Below are 19,386 nucleotides of genomic sequence, written 5' to 3'. Positions count from 1 at the left end.
TCTTTATACCCAACATGGGGCTTACACTCACAACCCTGAGACCAAGAGTCATATGCTCCACTTACTGAGCCAGCCAGGTGCCCCCCGCTTTTAAAGTTACTGTCCCTGCTGTTTATTATTTACAAAAATGTATGAAGTATTTGCACTAAATGTTACAATGCTTACACTATATACAATTTAATGTAGTACATACAAATTTTATTTTTTAAAAAATATTTATTTATTTGAGAGGGAGAGAGTGCAAGTGAGGGGAAAACAGATGGAGAGGGGGAAAGAGACTCTCAAGCAGACTCTGCTTAGCGTGGAGCCCAGTGTGAGGCTCCGCCTCCTGACCTTGAGATCATGAACTAAGCCAAAACCAAGCGTCAGATGCTTAGCCAACTGCGCCACCAGGCATCCTGCAAATGCACATTTTAAATTGAAAAATTTATTTATTATTATTTTTTAAATTCAACTAATTAACATGTAGTGTACTATTAGTTTCAGAGGTAGAGTTCAGTGATTCATCTGTTGCATATAACACCCAATACTCATTACATCATGTGCCCTCCTTAATGCCATTCCCCTACTCACCTCCCCTTCTTCAACCCTCAGTTTGTTCCCTATAGTTAGGAGTGTTATGGTTTTCCTCCCTGTTTCCCTGTTTTTTTTTTTTTTTTTTTTAAGATTTTATTTATTTATTTGATAGAGAGAGATGCAGTGAGAGAGGGAACACAAGCATGGGAAGTGAGAGAGGGAAAAGCAGGCCTCTCGTCAAGCAGGGAGCCTGATGTGGGGCTCAATCCCAGGTCCCTGGGATCACCACCCATGATCTGAAGGCAGATGCTTGATGACTGAGCCACCCAGGCACCCCTCTTCCCTCTCTGTTTTTATGTTATTTTGTTTTTCTTAGTTTTCTATTTTGTTTTCCTTTCCCCAATGCTCATGTTTTATTTCTTAAATTCCACATGAGTGAAATCATATTAGTCTTTCTCTCTCATATGATATTTGTCTTTCTCTGACTGATTTATTTTACTTAGTATAATACCCTCTAGTTCTATCCATGTTGTTGCAATGGCATGATTTCAATCTTTTTGATGGATAAGTAACATTCTCCTCCTTTTTTCTAAAGATTTTTCTGTATTTTTAAAAAAGATTTTATTTATTTGACAGAGAGAGAGAGATCACAAGTAGGCAGAGAGGCAGGCAGAGAGAGAGGGGAAGCAGGCTCCCTGCTAAGCAGGGAGCCCAACACTGGGCTCCATCCCAGGATCCTGAGATCATGACCTGAGCTAAAGGCAGAGGCTCAACCCACTGAGCCACCCAGGTGCCCTCTGTGTGTATTTTTTTTAAGGAGAGTGTTGCCATAGGCTGGATTTTCCTCCCAAAAGACCCTAAGACAAAGATTTGGATGTAAGTAATCCCAGAAAGTTGGATGATGATCCCAGAAATCCAAATAGTGTAAGGGAGTGGAAAGAAAGCCAGTAAAGTTGCTTTGGGCAACTGGAGTTAAATCCCATTTGGTACTACCTGAGAAAAATGCTATTGGAAGTGTGGTCCATGGATTGGTGGTATTATTATTTCCTGTGAGATTGGTTAAAATGCAAACTCAAGAATCTGAGTATTTGATCTCTCCAGGCGATTCATATGTGTCAGGAGATTTTGAGAAACACTCCTTTAGAACAGACCTCAGAATTGCCCCACTGAGGGGGTGAGGAAATGCAGTATTTAGCTACCAAATTCCATCTTTCATTGGTTGCAGAATGCTACTGGGAATGTTAAACTTGCTGGCTAAACTTGTTAAACTTGCTGGTTCTTCCAGGCAAAGAAATACTCTGGTGTCTGAGGTAGAAGCTATAGACTTGTACCATCTACCCAAACTGTAGTAAGCTCTGTGGTGGGCTGAGGGAATATGGGTAGGGCATATCCAACATCCCTATCCAACAGGATCTGGATAAGGGTTCATTGTTTTCATCAGATTCTCACGTTTAAAAATCTGTGACCCCTCCTCCAAAGTTAAAAACTATATTCCTTTTCTTAAAAATCCCACCACCAGGGCTGTATTTCTTTAACAAATGTTTATTGAGTGCCTATTGTATACTAGGTATTATGTCAGGTATCAGCTGTACAAAGACACATAACAACTTTCATGTGACACAATCAACCATAAAATAACTATTAAATGCCTATCCTTAAAGTTGGGGTTAAAAAGAAAAGTCCAAGGTCAGCTAGTCAACAGTTCTGGGAACCTAGAAACTTTATTTTTCTAAGCTCAGAATGTTTGAAATCTTAAATATAACAAAAAATCATGACACAAGCTTATTTACAGGGAGTTTAGGTTGGTTGTGAAATTACCTTCTCAGTAGGTAAGTCTACTTACTCTTTTTTAAGGTTATTTATTTACTTATTTGGCAGAAAGAAAGTGTGTGTACAAGCAAGGGGAGAAGCAGGCAGAGGGAGAATTGGACTCCCCACTGACCAAGAGGTCCAACATGGGGCTCGATGTGAGGCTCGATCCCAGGACCCTGGGTACATGACCTGAGCTGAAGGCAGATATTTAACTAAGCCACACAGATGCCCCGAGAAGTCTACTTCTCGGTCAAATGGTCAAATTATTATCAGAGGTTGCAATGGTGGTTTTCTTTTCCTTTTAAAAATTTCTTATTTAAATTCAATTTAATTAACATATACTGTATTATTAGTTTCAGAGGTAGAATTTAATGACTTATCAGTTGCATGTAACATCCAGTGTTCATTACTTCAAGTGCCCTCCTTAATGCCCATCACCCAATTACCTTATCCCCACTCAATGGTGATTTCATGTATTAAGATGCACACTTGCACAGGATCCAGCTAGCGGAATCCTCAAGCTTTGCTGGCTTTGCCTGTACACTATTCTGTTAAAAAATATTTTCTTCAAAAATGCTTTGTACATTTGAATACCACAGTTCATAGAAGCCACATATTGGCAGCAGATCTGTCTATACTACTCACAGACATTTTTGGTTGTCATCAGTGTGTTTTATTTGTCATCATTGTATTTTGAAACTCAGGAGCTCAGGCAGCTATCCTTTAGATAGGTGCTCGTACTCTCCAATGAGTCCTAGTCCCCACTACTACCTTTTTTTTTTTTTTTTTTCCGTAGATCATCTTTGTTACTTGCCTAGCTTCTGCAATCATTTGAATTAGCCACTTCAAGAATTTCTTCTACAGAAAACATAATGCCTATAATACAATCCCCCAGTCACCCAGGTAGGGTATTCTCTAGTCTGTGGTCTAGAGCTTTCCTTTCTGGTACTAATAACTAGTCACATGAAGTCATTGAGCTCTTGAAATGTGCCTAGTTGAAATTGAGATGCTCTGTAAATATAAACCTCAAATTTTGAAGACTTAATATGAAAAGAGTAAAATACGTCAATAATTTCAAAATATTTTTAAAAATTTAAAATATTGTTCACGTATTGAAAGATTTTGAATATGTTGGGTTAAATTTCATATTTCTTACTTTTTGAAAACGTGGCCACTAGAAATTTTAAGTCACATAATGCAACTCACAATATATTTCTACCAGACAGTATTGATCTAGTCTATCAGAACTATTCAGGGGCTTTGAGGGAAGAATGTGAACTTCCCACTTTTATTTTTCTGTTTTACTCTTCCTTGTTCACCAACGTTTTTTCTTGTTTTTAAGTCAAGTGCAGCAGTGAGAATGGAGAAATAGTAGAACAAGGAGTTCTATCTGTAAAACAATCACTTGAGACAATTCACTATCTTCAGACCAAGCTCACCAACGTTCTTTAAATCCATCTTCTGTTCCAGATGCTATTCAGTCTGCTTTTACGGTTGTCTGAGAGCAGAGAGAAAGACCTACAACTAAATATTGAGCCAGGAGTTAAGAATATGTCCACAGAGCGGCAAGCAACAAGTGCAAAGTTCAAATCATAGACCAGTGCTGTCCCCTTCCCGTATCCAAGGCCAAACACCTGCTCTTTTGTTCGATTTTTTAAAAAACCGTTTATTTCATATTTTGGTCTGGCGAACTGAGGAGTGGGGGACCCCTATCAAACAGTATTTCTGTGAAACCAAATACCATTTGCAAACTAGTGTGAGAAGAACGAATGAAAACTACTTGTAAGAAGGTTATGAGAAGATGGCAAGGTCAATTTCTGGCTTGCTCACTCCATCTCTAACCACTCTGTAAGCATAAGGAAAATGCCTGGAAAACTAAACTTCAACTAAAGGCGACATTACTCTAACTTCGAGGCACTTGGGAGGATGTCACATCCCTGAAGTTATTCCAATGCAGGTTTCGCCATACTAACTTCCCCCAGCTCAGCCCGTGCTCCCTGCAGTAGTTTTCCGACTCTTTCCCTCCAGATCTTTCTTTGCCCTCACCAACTACCAGAGCTTTCCAGGCCACCCCTAAAACGCCTGGCGGCCGCCATCTTACCAACTACTATCGCGAGACATACTTACCCTTCTCGAGCTTGACTCGTTTACTTTCTTGCGAGAAGCTCTTCTCGGCTGTTCTCGCCGTTAGCTGAGGAAAGTGTCGCGAGAGCTGGTTGCCTTGGCTCCCTGTAGCTATAGCAGCCGCGGCGGTTAAGGATGCGGCGGCAGGAGCTGTGAGTGCGACACCCTCAGGGGGGCGGGGTCGGAGGTAACGGGGTGCAGGGGGTAGCCCTGGTTGTGGGGTAGGTAGGGAGGAATGGGCCCAAGTGTGACGTGTGAGGGATAACCTAGGTCCCGTGTGTAAAGGGAACTGACGCCGGTCTGTACTAGGGCACTCACGGAGGGCTAGAGCTGCCGGGAGGTCCAGTGGGAGGGACCCGGGTGTAGTAGGGTTCAAGGGGCAGGGGCCGGAGCGTGGAGGGTGTGTGTATTGGGAGGAAGAGGGTTACGCGGACTCAGAACTGGATAAAGGCGCCGGACTACATCGAGGAGTAAGTGGGAAGAAATGGGGTATCGAGAAGAGGAGGGTATGTTGAATGGGAGCACGGAGGTTGGGCCCGGTTTGCTTTGCACTGGGGGGATGGGGGCCGGTATCGGACCCTTCGCAGCCCCTGAGGGTCTGTGGAACGCTGGTCTAGGACTGCGCGCCAGGACCTGGGTCCTAAATGGCGTGGCGGGAATGGTGGCGTCCGGAACCTCCACTATCACCCGCCCCTTCCAAAGAAATTCCCCACAGTCTGTGAGATGTGGAAGTAGGGTCCTGGTGAACTAGTATTAGTTGGTGAGGTTCTTTCTGCGGAGAGACTGTGAGTGGGATAATGAATGATTGCTACTGTAAAGTGTGGGGTGGGGGCGGGAGAGAAATTCTTGAGGGAAAAAAAAAAAAAACACTAAGATGTGCGTCCTCTGGAGCGTATTGAGTTGGAAAAAGGGGTGTGTGCTGAGATCACGTTTCTTCCCAGTTTCATTCAAGTATAGAATTCCTTTACGGTGTACTTATGAGATTATATATGCAGTGTAAAACCAGTTTAGCTGATACTGTAGAAGAATGTGCAGTACGACACTTAAGCCTTCCACGAATGTAATTTAAAAACTAAGAAAAGTGTTTCTATTGCAGCAGCACCAGCAGCAAGCTGAACACTAGGGATAGATTTAGTTAAGTTGAATATAAAACGGAGTGTCCCCAAAGTGTGCATGTTCAGGTTATTTGCCTTTTAAGAAACGGATGAAGGTTTTTGTTTGTTTTTTAAGAGACAGAACAAGTTTTGAATATCTGCTGATTTGAGAATAAAAGGAATCTCCCAGGAGTTAAAATCAAGGAGTGGGCAAAATATTTAGTTTCTGAGTCTCAGAATTGTTTTGTGGAGAGGGGTTGGGACCACTTTGCTTCTGAACTCTTTATTTCTAGTGCAAACAATGGCTTCAATTCAGGCATAAAAATAACCTACCCATTTCAGTCTCCAGATACAAACTTTCTGATAATTTTTCTCACTATCTTTTGTAGGTATAAATTTGCAGGGTATAACCTCTCTTGATTATGTAACTGGATTTTCCGTGTTGAGGTTCACAAATTCATTAATTAGAATAATGGCTTTTAAATCCTTCTCGCACTAGCCTTGATGTGGTCATTTGACCTATTTATTTGATATGTGTTAGACTAAAACTTTAAATTTGTAATATTTAGAGCTAAACTTTAAAATAGAAATGCTTTTCTGAGGCAAGATGCAGCTTTATGTCGTTGGGTCCAAAAGATTGCTGCATGAATCCATTAAGGAGCTTTACTGAGTTCCTATTATGTATAGAGTATGGTGTTAGGCATTGGGGTGGGGGGGGGGAATTCATTCACTCATTTACCCATTCAGCACACATTTATTGAGACCTATTTTGTGTGATTATAAAGCCTCAGGATAAGCTTTGCTCTCTGTCTTGCAATGCTTAGAATCTAGGAAGGGAGAGTGACAGAGAACAAATAATTACAATGTAATAAGCACAATATGTGAAACCAAGCTTGTGAAACAAGGTTCTTGCCCTCAAGAGTTTACCTAGTTGACAAGACTAAAAAGGAAGAAATAATTTTGAAAATTACAAAACATTGAGCAAATTCTAAACTGTGCTGCATAAGTAGAACATATGTTTCTCAGAAGAGATAAAAGTTATAATGAAAGCTTGAGAAAATTCACAGGTCAGTTGATAATTTAAGTCTTTTGTACTCTTAAATACCACTGTATGTTCTTAAGTCAACAATAAGGTAATAACTGATATTTGTTGATTAATTATTAGTGTGCCAGGCACATTATCTCATTTTAACTTTATAACTTTACTCTTCAGCTGGTACTACAATTTTAAAGACAAGAAAATGGAAGCTTAAAAATTAAGGAAGTTGCTAAAGATCACAGAGCTAGTAAATGGCAGATTTAGGGTTTGGAGTTGGAAATATGTGTGCTTGGAGAAACCTAAGCAAGATACCTTTCTTTTGCAGGGAGGGTACCTTGGGATTGGGGGGCCAAAGATTGAAGGTGGAATTGGCACAAAGACCAGAATTCAATCTCTTTATCTTTGTTCATAGATATTTCTCCCTCACATATTTACACTATATATGGGAACAAATTTAAATATTAACATGACACTAAATATGAAATTTGTATTATACAGAGAATTGAGTAAATTGCCATATTCATGTTGTATATAATTGTATAGGGAACTGTGTTTGGGAAAATAGTTGTAACAAGCAATTGTTAATGGTTGCAGTCTTCTAGAAAGTGATCATTTTAATAATGGAAACGGTTATCTATCTTCACATTCAGTGTAGGGCAAATTTTATTGTAACAGAATTTAAGAGAGTTTGTCAAACACTTTCTTTTCTTTCTTTTTTTTTTTTTTAAGATTTTATTTATTTATTTGACAGAGAGAGATCACAAGTAGGCAGAGAGGCAGGCAGAGAGTGAGGGGAAGCAGGCTCCCTGCCAAGCAGAGAGCCCGATGCAGGGCTGGATCCCAGGATCCTGAGATCATGACCTGAGCCGAAGGCAGAGGCTTAACCCACTGAGCTATCCAGGCGCCCCTTGTCAAACACTTTTCTTATATTGCTTTTTTTGTATTGAGAAAAATGTATATACATATCACATGTATTTATATATTTGCATTCAGACTTTCTAAACTCTATATTATAAAGTCCAAAATGTGATTTTCTGGTTGGAATTCAAATTTTATATCTTAATATATGATTTCTTTAGAAATCTAAATGAGAATGATAGATACCATCACTGTTAATACTTAGATCTAGACTTAATGATTAGAGGTGGATGAGTCCAATCCATTTCCTTTTATATTAAGGAAACTGAAGCCTAGAGGAACTTTTCAGTGACTTGCCAAAGTCACACAGCTGCAATGTCCCAGGTGTCCTGACTTCCAATTAAGTATTTCTTCAACTGTATCACATTGCCAAATTATATTTAATAATTGCTATACATAGAGGTATAGGTGCTCTCAGCTACTTTCAGGAAACCGCTGTTGTCAGGAGGCTGCTGACAGAGTACAAACTGATTATATGTTTCCTTTATAGTGTTCTTATACTTCCTACTTATACTTAAAATAAATGCGTTCAGGTTGTTTATTCAGAAGCTTCTTACATTTGGTTATATTTCTGTTTCACTTTCTTTTTGTTTTAAAGATTTTATTTATTTATTTGACAGAGGGAGAGACAGAGAGGGAACACAAGCAGGGGGAGTGGGAGAGGGAGAAGCAGGCTTCCATTGAGCAGGGAGCCCCTTGTAGGGCTCAATCCCAGGACCCTGGGATCATGACCTGAGCTGAAGGCAGACACTTAACTGGCTGAGCCCCCAGGTGCTCCTCTGTTTCACTTTTTTGTGTCTAGCTGCATTATTGGCCCATTTTAACAAATGTTGATCTGCCTTAAAAAAAGTGGAAGGATATAACTATGTTGTAATACATAGTATTCTTTATTCTTAAAGATTTATTTGTTTGTTTGTTTTAGAGAGAGAGTGCATGTGAATGGAAGCATGAGTGAGTGAGGGAGGGGCAGAGGGAGAGAATCCCCAAGCTGACTCCCCGCTGAACATGGAATGCAACTTGGGGCTCCATCTCAGGACCCTGAGATCATGACCTGAGCCAAAACCAGGATGTTCAACTGACTGAGCCACCTGGGTGCCCCTGTAATACATAATATTCTTAATACACACATAGAGATTTGAAGGTGAGTCAGGTGAGGGTTTTTCCAGTGAGTTGACTTTCTGCAATGGTTCTACATCTATAGGCTGGAATAGCATGGGGTATGAAGAAAATTCTGTGTTTTCTAACATCTTTTAACTAAGTGGGCTGAGTGCCCATGTTTTTCATGTGACTTATTTTTGAGGCATTGAGACATTTTTCTAAGAAAGGTTTAGAGTAAAAGAGTGAGATGAGAGGAAGACCCTTGAGGGCAGAGTATGGAACTTCTATCCCAGAAAGGTTGAAAACTGAGAGTAGTTGAGAATGTGTCAAGTGGATAATGGTCTAAAAGTATTCTGTAACTCTCAACCTTCACAAAAGAAGACCTTTTCTTTCACTTTGATGCACATACTCTCTGGAAAGATTCTATTCATTTACACTCCTCCAGGGATGGAAGTAGGAAAAAGTATTATTTTCCCAGCATTTACATCAACAATAATAAATAGAGATTGAACAAATTAAAAACCGTTTATTTGATGGGTAAAAAGTGATATCTCATTTTATTTTATTTTTTTAAAGATTTTATTTATTTATTTGACAGAGATCATAAGCAGGCAGAGAGGCAGGCAGAGAGAGAGAGAGGAAGGGAAGCAGGCTCCCTGCCTCACAGAGAGCCCGATGCGGGGCTCAATCCCAGGACCCTGGGATCATGACCTGAGCCGAAGGCAGAGGCTTTAACCCACTGAGCCACCCAGGCACCTCATGATATCTCAGTTTAAATTTCGATTTCTTTGATTGCCTGTGAAGTTGAACATATTTCCATATTTGTTTTTCTCTCTAGACTTCACTGTTTATGTTTTTTTAATCGTTTTTAAAAAATTATTTTTATTAACATATAATGTGTTATTTGCCCCAGAGGTACAGGTCTGTGAATCATTAGGCTTACACAATTCACAGCACTCACCATAGCACGTACCCTCCCCAACGTCCATAACCCAACCACCCTCTCCTTACCCACTTCCCCCTGCAACTCTCAGTTTGTTTTGTGAGATTAAGGTCTCTTATGATTTGTCTCCCTCCCAATCCCATCTTGTTTCTTTTTTTTTTTTTTTTAAGATTTTATTTTTAAGTAACTCTGCACCTGAGGTTGGACTTGAACTTATAACCCGAGGATCAAAAATGTGTGTTCTATTGACTGAGCCAGTCAGGGGCCCCAAACACTTAATTTTTTTTAAATATTTTTTTTATTTTTCAGTAATCTCTACATCCAACATGGGGCTCAAACCTACAACCCTGAGATCAAGAGTTGTATGCTCTTACCAACTGAGCCAGCAGATGCCCCCAATTTTTTTTTTTTTAAATTTTATTTGTTTATTTGGCAGACAGAGATTACAAGTAGGCAGAGAGTCAGGCGGGGTGGTGGGGGAGGGCGGGGAGGAAGACTCCCTGCTGAGCAGAGAGCCCCATGTGGGGCATGATCCAAGGACACTGGGATCACGACCTGAGCTGAAGGCAGAGGCTTTAACCCACTGAGCCACCCAGGTGCCCCAGATGCCCCAATTTTTATAAATATTTAAATTGTATACTTTAAGAGAAAAAAAATTAAAGAAATTTATGTAGAGGCTAAGGAGCAGAGGACCCCTTTCTAGAATATTCTGTTGGTGGGTTTTCATCCAGTGATTTTTCTATGCCATTTATAATTTATGTAACTATTTATAGCTCTTTATGAAGGATAGTATTTTTTCTGCAGTTCTTTTTTTTTAATTTAGTTATGTGCCTGTGAGCTCTCATCCTGTTAATACACACTTTTTAACTGCTGATATTATTTCATTTTTAATTCCTGCAATTTATTTAACTATTCTTTTATTGATGGACACTTAAGTTATCCACTTAAATAATCCATTTTGCATTTACCAACTAAAATGAACATCTCTTTTTTTTTTAAGATTTAATTTATTTTACACAGAGAGATCACAAGTAGGCAGAGAGGCAGGCAGAGAGAGCAGATGGGGGGGAAGCAGGCTCCCTGCTGAGCAGAGAGCCTGATGTGGGGCTCAATCCCAGGACCCTGAGATCATGACCTGAGCCGAAGGCAGAGATTTTAACCCACTGAGCCACCCAGGCGCCCCTAAAATGAACATCTCTTATTCTTGTGTCTTGTGTAAATGTTCTAGAAATACCTCTGGAGTAGTGGCTAGGATTGTTGCTTGAAATGTATATATATTTTCAAAGGTATTGCCACTCTGCCCTTCAAATAGTCTGTGTACTATTATGCATTGCACCAGCAGTTTATGAAAGCACCTATATCCTTACCTACTTGCCAACACTTGGTATTATTGATCTTTTTTAAAAATTTTAATTTAACTTATTTATTTGACAGAGAGAGAGATCACAACTAGGCAGAGAGGCAGGCAGAGAGAGAGGGGGAAGCAGGCTCCTTGCTGAGCAGAGAGCCTCATGTGGGACTTGATCCCAGGACCCTGAGACTATGACCTGAGCTGAAGGCAGAGGTTTAAGCCACTGAGCCATCCAGGTGCCCCGGTATTATCAATCTCGTACATTTTTACCAATATGGTAGTCAAAATTTTTTGCTTTAATTTGCAGTTTTTAGACTACTTGGGAGTTAGATCATCTTTAAATTTCTTTATTGGCTATTATATTTATTTCTGTGAAATTTCTATTGCCTTTTTGAAGCTTTTTCTTTTACCTATTGATTAATAAGAACTCTTTATATGTATGTGGATGCAAATCTGTATTTTATATATATATATATATATATATACACACACATATTTATATATATATATAGCACATATTTTCTCCAGTGTATTGCATTATGTGTACGATGTCTATTGATGTAATAAAATTTTTATATTCATATAGTCCCATCTTTTTCAAAAGTTTTTTTTTTTTAAGATTTTATTTATATTTGACAGAGATCATAAGTAGGCAGAGAAGCAAGCAGAGAGAGAAGGAAGCAGACTCCCTGCTGAGCAGAGAGCCCGATGTGGGGCTTGATCCCAGGACCCTGGGATAATGACCTGAGCCAAAGGCAGAGGCTTTAACCCACTGAGCCACCCAGGTACCCCTTTAAAAGATTTTTTAAAAGTAATCTCTACACCCAGTGAATGTGGAGCTTGAACTGACAACCCTGAGATCAGGAGTTGCATGCTGCAGTGACTGAGCCAGCCAGGTATACCAGTACCACCCAGTTTTAATTTTTGCTGATTTACTGTGTGTTTGAAGGTCAGTTCCCCTCTCAGTCTTAGAATATATGTAAGAGACTTTTTCTTTCAGAATTAGCCTCTCCGGTTTCATTACAAACAAAAATTCTGTTGGAACTGTAATTGGGATTTTAGTTGAAACAGAAAGATTATTTACTTTATGGGACAATTTATATCTTTACAATGTTGAGACTTCCCATTTAGAAACAGGATATTCTTGGGTGCCTGGGTGGCTCAGTTGGTTAAGCGACTGCCTTTGGCTTGGGACATGATCCTGGAGTCCCAGGATGGAGTCCTGCATCAGGCTCTGTGCGCAGTGGGGAGTCTCCTTCTCCCTCTGACCCTCTCCCCTCTCATGCTGTCTGTCTCACTCTCTCTCTTTCAAGTAAATAAATATAAATTTTTTTTTTTTTTTAGAAACAGGATATTCTCTTTATTCAACTTAAGAAAAAATCCTTCAGAAAAGTTTATAGTTCTCTTCATATTAATCTTGAACATGTCTAATTTTTAAGTCTTTTACAGTTATTTAAAGTTGTTGTGGCAATTGGGATCTTTTACCTTATGACATTTTAAAAAATTGGTTATTGCTCACATATAGTAAAGCTGTTGATTCTTCTATGTTGATCTTGAATTGGATTTCCTTACTAAATGCTTTTATTAAATACAATGATTTTTTCATTTGATTCATTTGGATTTTCAAGATAGTCATATATTATAGCTGGTGTCTATGGCAGTTTTCATTTTGGCATACAAAATGAAAACTTTTTTTTTAAATCTGTTTTTTAATTTTTTTAAAAGATTTTATTTATTTATTTTTCAGAGAGGGAGATCACAGGTAGGCAGGGAGGGAAGCAGGCTCCTGCCGCTGAGTAGCGAGCCCTAGGTAAAACACTAGACTGGGATATTGGGTTAGAATTCTTTAAACCAAGTCTGGTGAATAAAACTATGAATTAAAATAATGGGAAGGCCCACTCTTGGGCTTTTTCTTTTTAGGTTTGGATGTCCTTACAAGTGAAAGGCATCAACTAAAAGGTAAAGGAAGGCAGAGGCTGACAAGGGTAACATTCTAGGAGCTGTGAGTGTTGAGAGATTTTTCAGATATAAAAGAAATTGCTGAGCATTTGAGTTGGAATGGTATGAGTATGGGGTTGGGAAAATAATAGGAAGTGCTAAAAGGGATATTTAGCTGCTGTGAAAACCATATTGCTTCCCAGAAGAAATATTTATTTTTTATTTTTATTTTTAAAAGATTTTATTTATTTATTTGGCAGATAGATCACAAGTAGGCAGAGAGGCAGGCAGAGAGAGAGAGGGGGAAGCAGGCTCCCTGCTGAGCAGAGAGCCTGATTCGGGCCTCAATCCCAGGACCCCTGGGATCATGACCTGAGCCTAATGCAGAGGCTTTAACCCACTGAGCCACCCAAGCGTAGAAGAAATACTTAAAATGGATTTTAATGTCTAGGTTAATGTTGAGCCAGTCACCAGCCTGATCTTATCTTCACTAAGATTTTAAGTTGATTTATTAATATGAAAAATATGGACACAGTTTTTATGTTTATTGAAAATTAGTGGGAAAGTAGAATTCATGTTGAGGTTCACTTTTCAGTCTTTTTTCCCAGGGAGTACATCTATAGAAATGGCTATCTAAATTTTTTGTTTTGGGGACAGTGCCATATAGTAAATTTGTGAACTCTCTCTCTCATTCTCATTTATATCAGACATGAACATAAACATTTATATGATTGTAGTATATACAAAAACTTTCTTATCTTTAAAAAAAAGATTTTAGGGGTGCCTGGGTGGCTCAGTGGGTTAAGCCTCTGCCTTTGGCTCAGGTCATGATCTTGGGGTCCTGGGATCGAGTTCCGCATCAGGCTCTCTGCTCGGCAGGGAGCCTGCTTCCCTCTCTCTCTGCCTGCCTCTCTGTCTACTTGTGATCTCTCTCTGTCAAATAAATAAATAAATAAAATCTTAAAAAAAAAAGTTTTTAATCTTCTGTTGCTTTTTCAGAGTTTTTCATATTTCTTTCTGTTTGGCTATATAAATGTTCTTTATAGACAAGTGGCTTTCGAGAAAAAAGCAATTAGTGTGCAATGAGTGAACTTTTCTGAAATCCATGTTTCAGTATTTAAGTACTTTTTACATATTTTTTATTTTTATTTATTTTTAAAGCTTTTGTATATTTATTTATCAGAGAGAGAGAGATAGCAAGAGAGGGAACACAAGCAGGGGGAATGGGAGAGGGAGAAGCAGAGCTTGATTCCAGAGCCCTGGGACCATGACCTGAGCTGAAGGCAGATGCTTAACTGACTGAGCCACCCAGGCACCCCTAAAGTAAATATTACATTCCCATCAGCAGTGTATCATTGAACCAGTTTCTTGCACCTTCACCAGCATTTGGTGGTGTCACTACTTTTTATTTTAGCCATTCTGATACATGTGCTGTGATACTGGATTGTGGTTCTGATTTTCATTTCCCTGATAGCTAATAATGTTGAACATCTTTTCAGTTGCTTATTTGCCGCTTATATCTTCTCTTTGTTGAAAAATCTCTTTATATCTTGTGCCCATTTTCTAATTGGCTTGCTTGATATTTTACTGTTGAGTTTTGAGAAGTCTTTATATAACCTAGGTACTAGTTCTTTGCTGAATATGTGGTTTGCAAATATTTTCTGTAGCTTATTATTTTTTCATCCTTTCACCTGGGCTTTTTTTTTTTTAAGATTTTATTTATTTATTTGACAGATCACAAGATTACAAGTAGACAGAGAGGCAGGCAGAGAGAGAGGGGAGGGGAAGCTGGCTCCGTACTGAGCAGAGAGCCCAATGCGGGGCTTGATCACAGGACCCTGAGATCATGACCTGAGCCGAAGGCAAAGGCTTAACCCACTTAGCCACCCAGGTGCCCCTCACTTGGGCTTTATAGAACAAAAGTTTCCCCTTCTTGATTGCAAGTCCCCTGTCATCTCTCAAAGGTAACCACGCATGAATTTAATACTTCTCTGACTAGTTTATACTCTGTAGCCTATTAGTGTATTAGAAGCTTATTGTGGCAGAAGTAAAAATACTGCTGAGGTCCTGTGGAAGGCTAAGGCAGAAAGAGATACTTCTTAGATTTTTTTAAGTTGAAACCTGGTTCATCTTCCTCTCAGAGATGGCTGTACATAAAGGTATACAGAAATATTTGTTGAATGACTACTTGGTACCCAGGTACTTCTGATTGAAGATATTTAGTACCTATATATTATTTTGAAATGATGTCTACATATCTTTTGGGTTAAGATTGTTAGGATCCTTTACCAATAAATAGATAGCTTTGACAGAATAGATGTTTTCTTAGAAGTAGTGAACCTGAGTAGCAAACTTGAGGTTTCAGTATTTATTTCTAACTGCATATAGTACATTTAGCTGCCTTGGTTAATAGAGACTTGTGGACAGAACAAATAGTAAGAGATGTACAAGCATTACAATTCCTGGTACAGGAAAGTAAGTTTAATTCTGGAAAAAGGGGTTAATTCTGGTGAGGTTCGATGCAGGGTAGGGACCTGTTGAAACAAACAGCTCAATGTTCACTGAGTAGCAGTGAAGGGCCTGACCCTGACCTCCACTGGAGCTGAAAATGTAATCCTCCTCTAGTGAGGCCGTAACTGCTGTCTGAACTTTGTGGTTGTGTGAAGTGGCTATAACAGGAAATGATTCCATGGTACCAGGCTTGTAGAGGGAAGGACTTGTTTTAGTTCTGGCCAAGTGGTTGCACAGGTTGTGGGTGTCACTTTACTTATTTATTTATTTATATTTTTTGTGGGTGTCACTTTAAACATAAAAAGACCTGTTCGTTGGAGGAGGAGCAGCTTCCTGAGGATCAGGTACGTATCTGAAGGGATGAGCTCATCCTTCTAACCAGACCTGCTCTAGACGCTGAGTGAATGTTTTCCTAATTGCAAGTCCTGCAGCTGGGAGAAGCAGGAAATGGTTGAAGCTTCAGGCAGTTCGTGAGTAGCAAAAAAATAGAAGCAGTTTTGGGACTCTTTTGAAACATGTAGCTGTGAATATCAGGTTGAAGGTGACACCCATTGACACTCAGTCTTTGTCTAAGTTGAGGATTACAGTAAAGTGGTGGGTCGAGGAAAGCTTTGGTGGTTTTAACTTTAATGATTCTTTTTGAGGTGACTTAATAATTTATTTTTCATACTGTCTTGTTTGATTTTGCTGCTTTAGGAAATAAGAGTTCTGGGGTCTCCTTTTTAATTTCCAGAGATGGACATTTTTTTCTTTATGACTTTTTTGAGCTTCAGTGGATGGGACTTATCCTACTTTTGGAGTCTGCTGTGCTGGCTTTCAGAGCTGTATGCATTATTTTTTTTATTTTGTTTTAATTTACATATGCTATTTACTTTAAGTAAGGCTCTTTAAAATGAAATTGGTTTAGGGGTGTCTGGGTGGCTCGGTTGTACATCTGACTCTTGGTTTCAGCTTGGGTTATGGTCTCGGGGTCTTTGGATTGAGCCTGGTGTAGGGTTCCCTGCTCAGCAGGGAGTCTGCTTGAGATTTTCTCTCTCTCTCCCCCTTCTCCCCACCCCCCTGCCCCATCATATACACGTGCATTCTCTAAATAAGTGAATAAATAAAGTGAAATTGGCTTAAAAAAAGAAATATTATTATTATTATTTTCTTTTTTTCTTTTAAAAGATTTTATGTATCTATTCGACAGAGAGAGATCACAAGTAGGCAGAGAGGCAGGCAGAGAGAGAGAGAGAGAGAGGAGGAAGCAGGCTCCCCGCCGAGCACAGAGCCTGATGTGGGACTCGATCCCAGGACCCCAAGATCATGACCTGAGCCGAAGGCAGCGGCCTAACCCACTGAGCCACCCAGGCGCCCAAGAAATACTATTATTTTTATTAGACTTTTTACTTTGAGGTAATTCTAGATTCACGTCGAGTGAGGAGAGATCTGATAACCCCCCCTTTATTTTTCAAGATTTTATTTATTTATTTGACAGATCACAAGCAGGCAGAGAAGCAGGCAGAGAGAGAGGGGGAAGCAGGCTCCCTGCTGAGCAGAGAGCCCAGTGTGGGGCTCGATCCCTGGACCCTGAGATTATGACCTGAGAGCTGAAGGCAGAGGCTTAACCCAAAGAGCCACCCAGGTGCCCTAAGAGATCGGATATACTCCTTATGTGGTTTCCTGAGTAGTAACACCTGGCAAAACTATTGTACAATATATCAACCAGGATATTGACATTGATACAGTGAAAGTACAAAATATTTTCATCACCACAGTATCCATTATGTTGCCCTCTTATAGCCACACCCACTTCCTTTCTATATCCTTTCTTTAACCCCTCTCAGCCTCTAATCAAAACATCAGTTTTGGGGGCGCCCGCGTGGCTCAGTCGTTAAGCATCTGCCTTCAGCTCAGGTCATGATCCTAGGGTCCTGGGATCCAGCCTATCCAGCCCCACATTGGGCTCCTTGTTCAGTGGGGAGCCTGCTTCTCCCTCTCCCACTCCGCCTGCTTGTGTTCCCTCTCTCACTGTGTCTCTATCAAATAAATAAAAATCTCTAAAAACAAACACCCCCCCCCCGAAAACATCAGTTTCTAAGCAAGAGAATTTTTTAAAAAAATTTTACTTATTTGAGAGAGAGAGAGGAAGAGGGAGCACGTACAACCTGGGGGAGGGGCAGAGAGAGGGGGAAACAGGCTCCTAGTTGAGCAGGAAGCTTGACCTAGGGTCTGTCCCAGGATACTGGGATCATGACCTGAGCCAAAGGCAGCTGCTTAACAAACTGAGCCACCCAGGCATCACTTAAGCAAGAAATTTTTTGTGCAGTCTTAAGTAGTTTTATATTATAAATCCATATAGCCTTAATGAAAAGAGCTCTGGACTGGGATGGAAGATTTTGGTTCACTATAGCTCTGTGACCTTGGGCAAATAATTTTAATTTCTCTGTGCTTCAGCTTCCTTATGCATAAAATGGGATAATGGTATATTAGTTTCTATCTAACCTATTTATAGGATTTTAAGAAATTGTAAAGTTCTTTAAAAAATAAGTTCTAGATACATTATTAGCAACAAGGATGATATATATATATATTTTTAAAGATTTGATTTATTTATTTGACAGAGAACATAAGCAAGGAACATAAGCAAGGGGAGGGAGAGTGAGTGAGCGAAGCAGGCTTCCCTCCAAGCAAGGGGCCTAATGGGGGCTGGATCCCAGGACCCTGGGATCACAACCTGAGCAAAGGCAGACACTTAACTGAGCCACCCAGGTGCCCCAGGGTGACAGATATTTTCAAACTAGAAAATAGAAAGCAAAATTTAAACCAGAGGGGTGCCTGGGTGGCTCAGGCACCTGCTTTTGGGTCAGGTCATGATCCCAGAGTCCTGGGGTGGAGCCCTGCATTGGGCTCCCTGCTCAGCTGGGAGTCTGCTTCTCCCTCTCCTTCTGCCCCTTCCCCTCACACTTGTGCTTGCTCGCTTTCTCAAATAAATAAAATCTTTCAAAAAGTTGTAAACCAGACACTGTAGCCCAGTTAAGAGTGAATGCTTTAGGGATGCCTGGGGTGGCTCAGTCTGTTAAGTGGCTACCTTTGGCTCAGGTCATGATCCCAGGGATTGAGTCCTGGAATCGAGTCCCACGTCGGGCTCCTTACTTGGCAGGAGCCTGCTTCTCCGTCTACCTTTGCCTGCCACTCTGCCTGCTTGTGCTCTCTTTCTTTTTGACAAATAACTAATTAAATCTTAAAAAAGAAAAGAGTGAACGTTTTAAAATGAATTTAAATCTACGTCTCAATTAAATTTCACAGTACTAAATTAACTGATGATCTCAGAGCCACTGTTGTTTATCTGAGAAATCATAAAAACCAAAGAGAGACAAATGTTCTGATATCCAAAAAGAAGAAAGTACTTGGAAAATTGTAAAGTGGATGTTAAATCCTGGAAAAATTATAAATGATTATATAGATGATATGGGATACTAAATGAAAGGAATTTGTATGAGGTGATTTATCGAAAATTACTTCTATTTCGGTTCTTGAATTCTGTTACTTCTATTTAGAAGTATGAGGTAGTAGGTCAGGAAATTGTTCTAGTTATAGTCATAATCCCACACTTACACAGTTTTTTATGATGCATTTATGACTGATATGTAGTAAAATATGGCTTGGCTGATAAATTAAGTGAATGTGTACAAGATTGAATAGTTGGGCCCACTTAGATTGTTGGCTTCACCAGGAAAATCTCTGGTGGATTATTTTTGGACCTTGGGTAGAGTTAAAATTAAAAACAAAACAAAACATGTTAATTATGTAAGTATTGCAAAACTGTAGGAGTAGTTAATATGGCAGATGATGAATAAAGCCTTAAAAATTAAAGCCATAGGGACGCCTGGGTGGCTCGGTTGGTTAAGCAGCTGCCTTCGGCTCAGGTCATGATCCCAGCATCCTGGGATCGAGTCCCACATCGGGCTCCTTGCTCGGCAGGGAGCCTGCTTCTCCCTCTGCCTCTGCCTGCCATTCTGTCTGCCTGTGCTCGCTCTCTCCCCTTCTCTCTCTCTGATAA

General features: G+C 39.9%; 1 protein-coding gene across 42 annotated transcripts in view; it reads left to right on the top strand.

The window, feature by feature from the left end:
- The first annotated feature begins 4,453 nt into the window (after positions 1-4,453).
- The window catches only part of USP54 (ubiquitin specific peptidase 54), a 119,738-nt gene continuing 104,805 nt past the window's right edge, over positions 4,454-19,386 (top strand). For 18 of the 42 annotated variants that reach the window (XR_014306985.1, XR_014306986.1, XR_014306987.1 and 15 more), the window contains exon 1: positions 4,469-4,604. The gene's annotated coding sequence lies outside the window, so the exon portion shown is untranslated. Of the gene's footprint in view, positions 4,959-15,541; positions 15,689-19,386 lie in introns of those variants that run through there. The other 24 variants (XM_082716368.1, XM_082716391.1, XM_082716377.1 and 21 more) reach the window with 14 other exon arrangements.

Source organism: Mustela nivalis (genome assembly GCF_964662115.1).
Source record: "Mustela nivalis genome assembly, chromosome: 2".
Classification (NCBI taxonomy): Eukaryota; Metazoa; Chordata; class Mammalia; order Carnivora; family Mustelidae; genus Mustela; species Mustela nivalis.
Note: the sequence above shows the minus strand (reverse complement) of the source record. Positions and strands in the feature narration are given on the sequence as shown.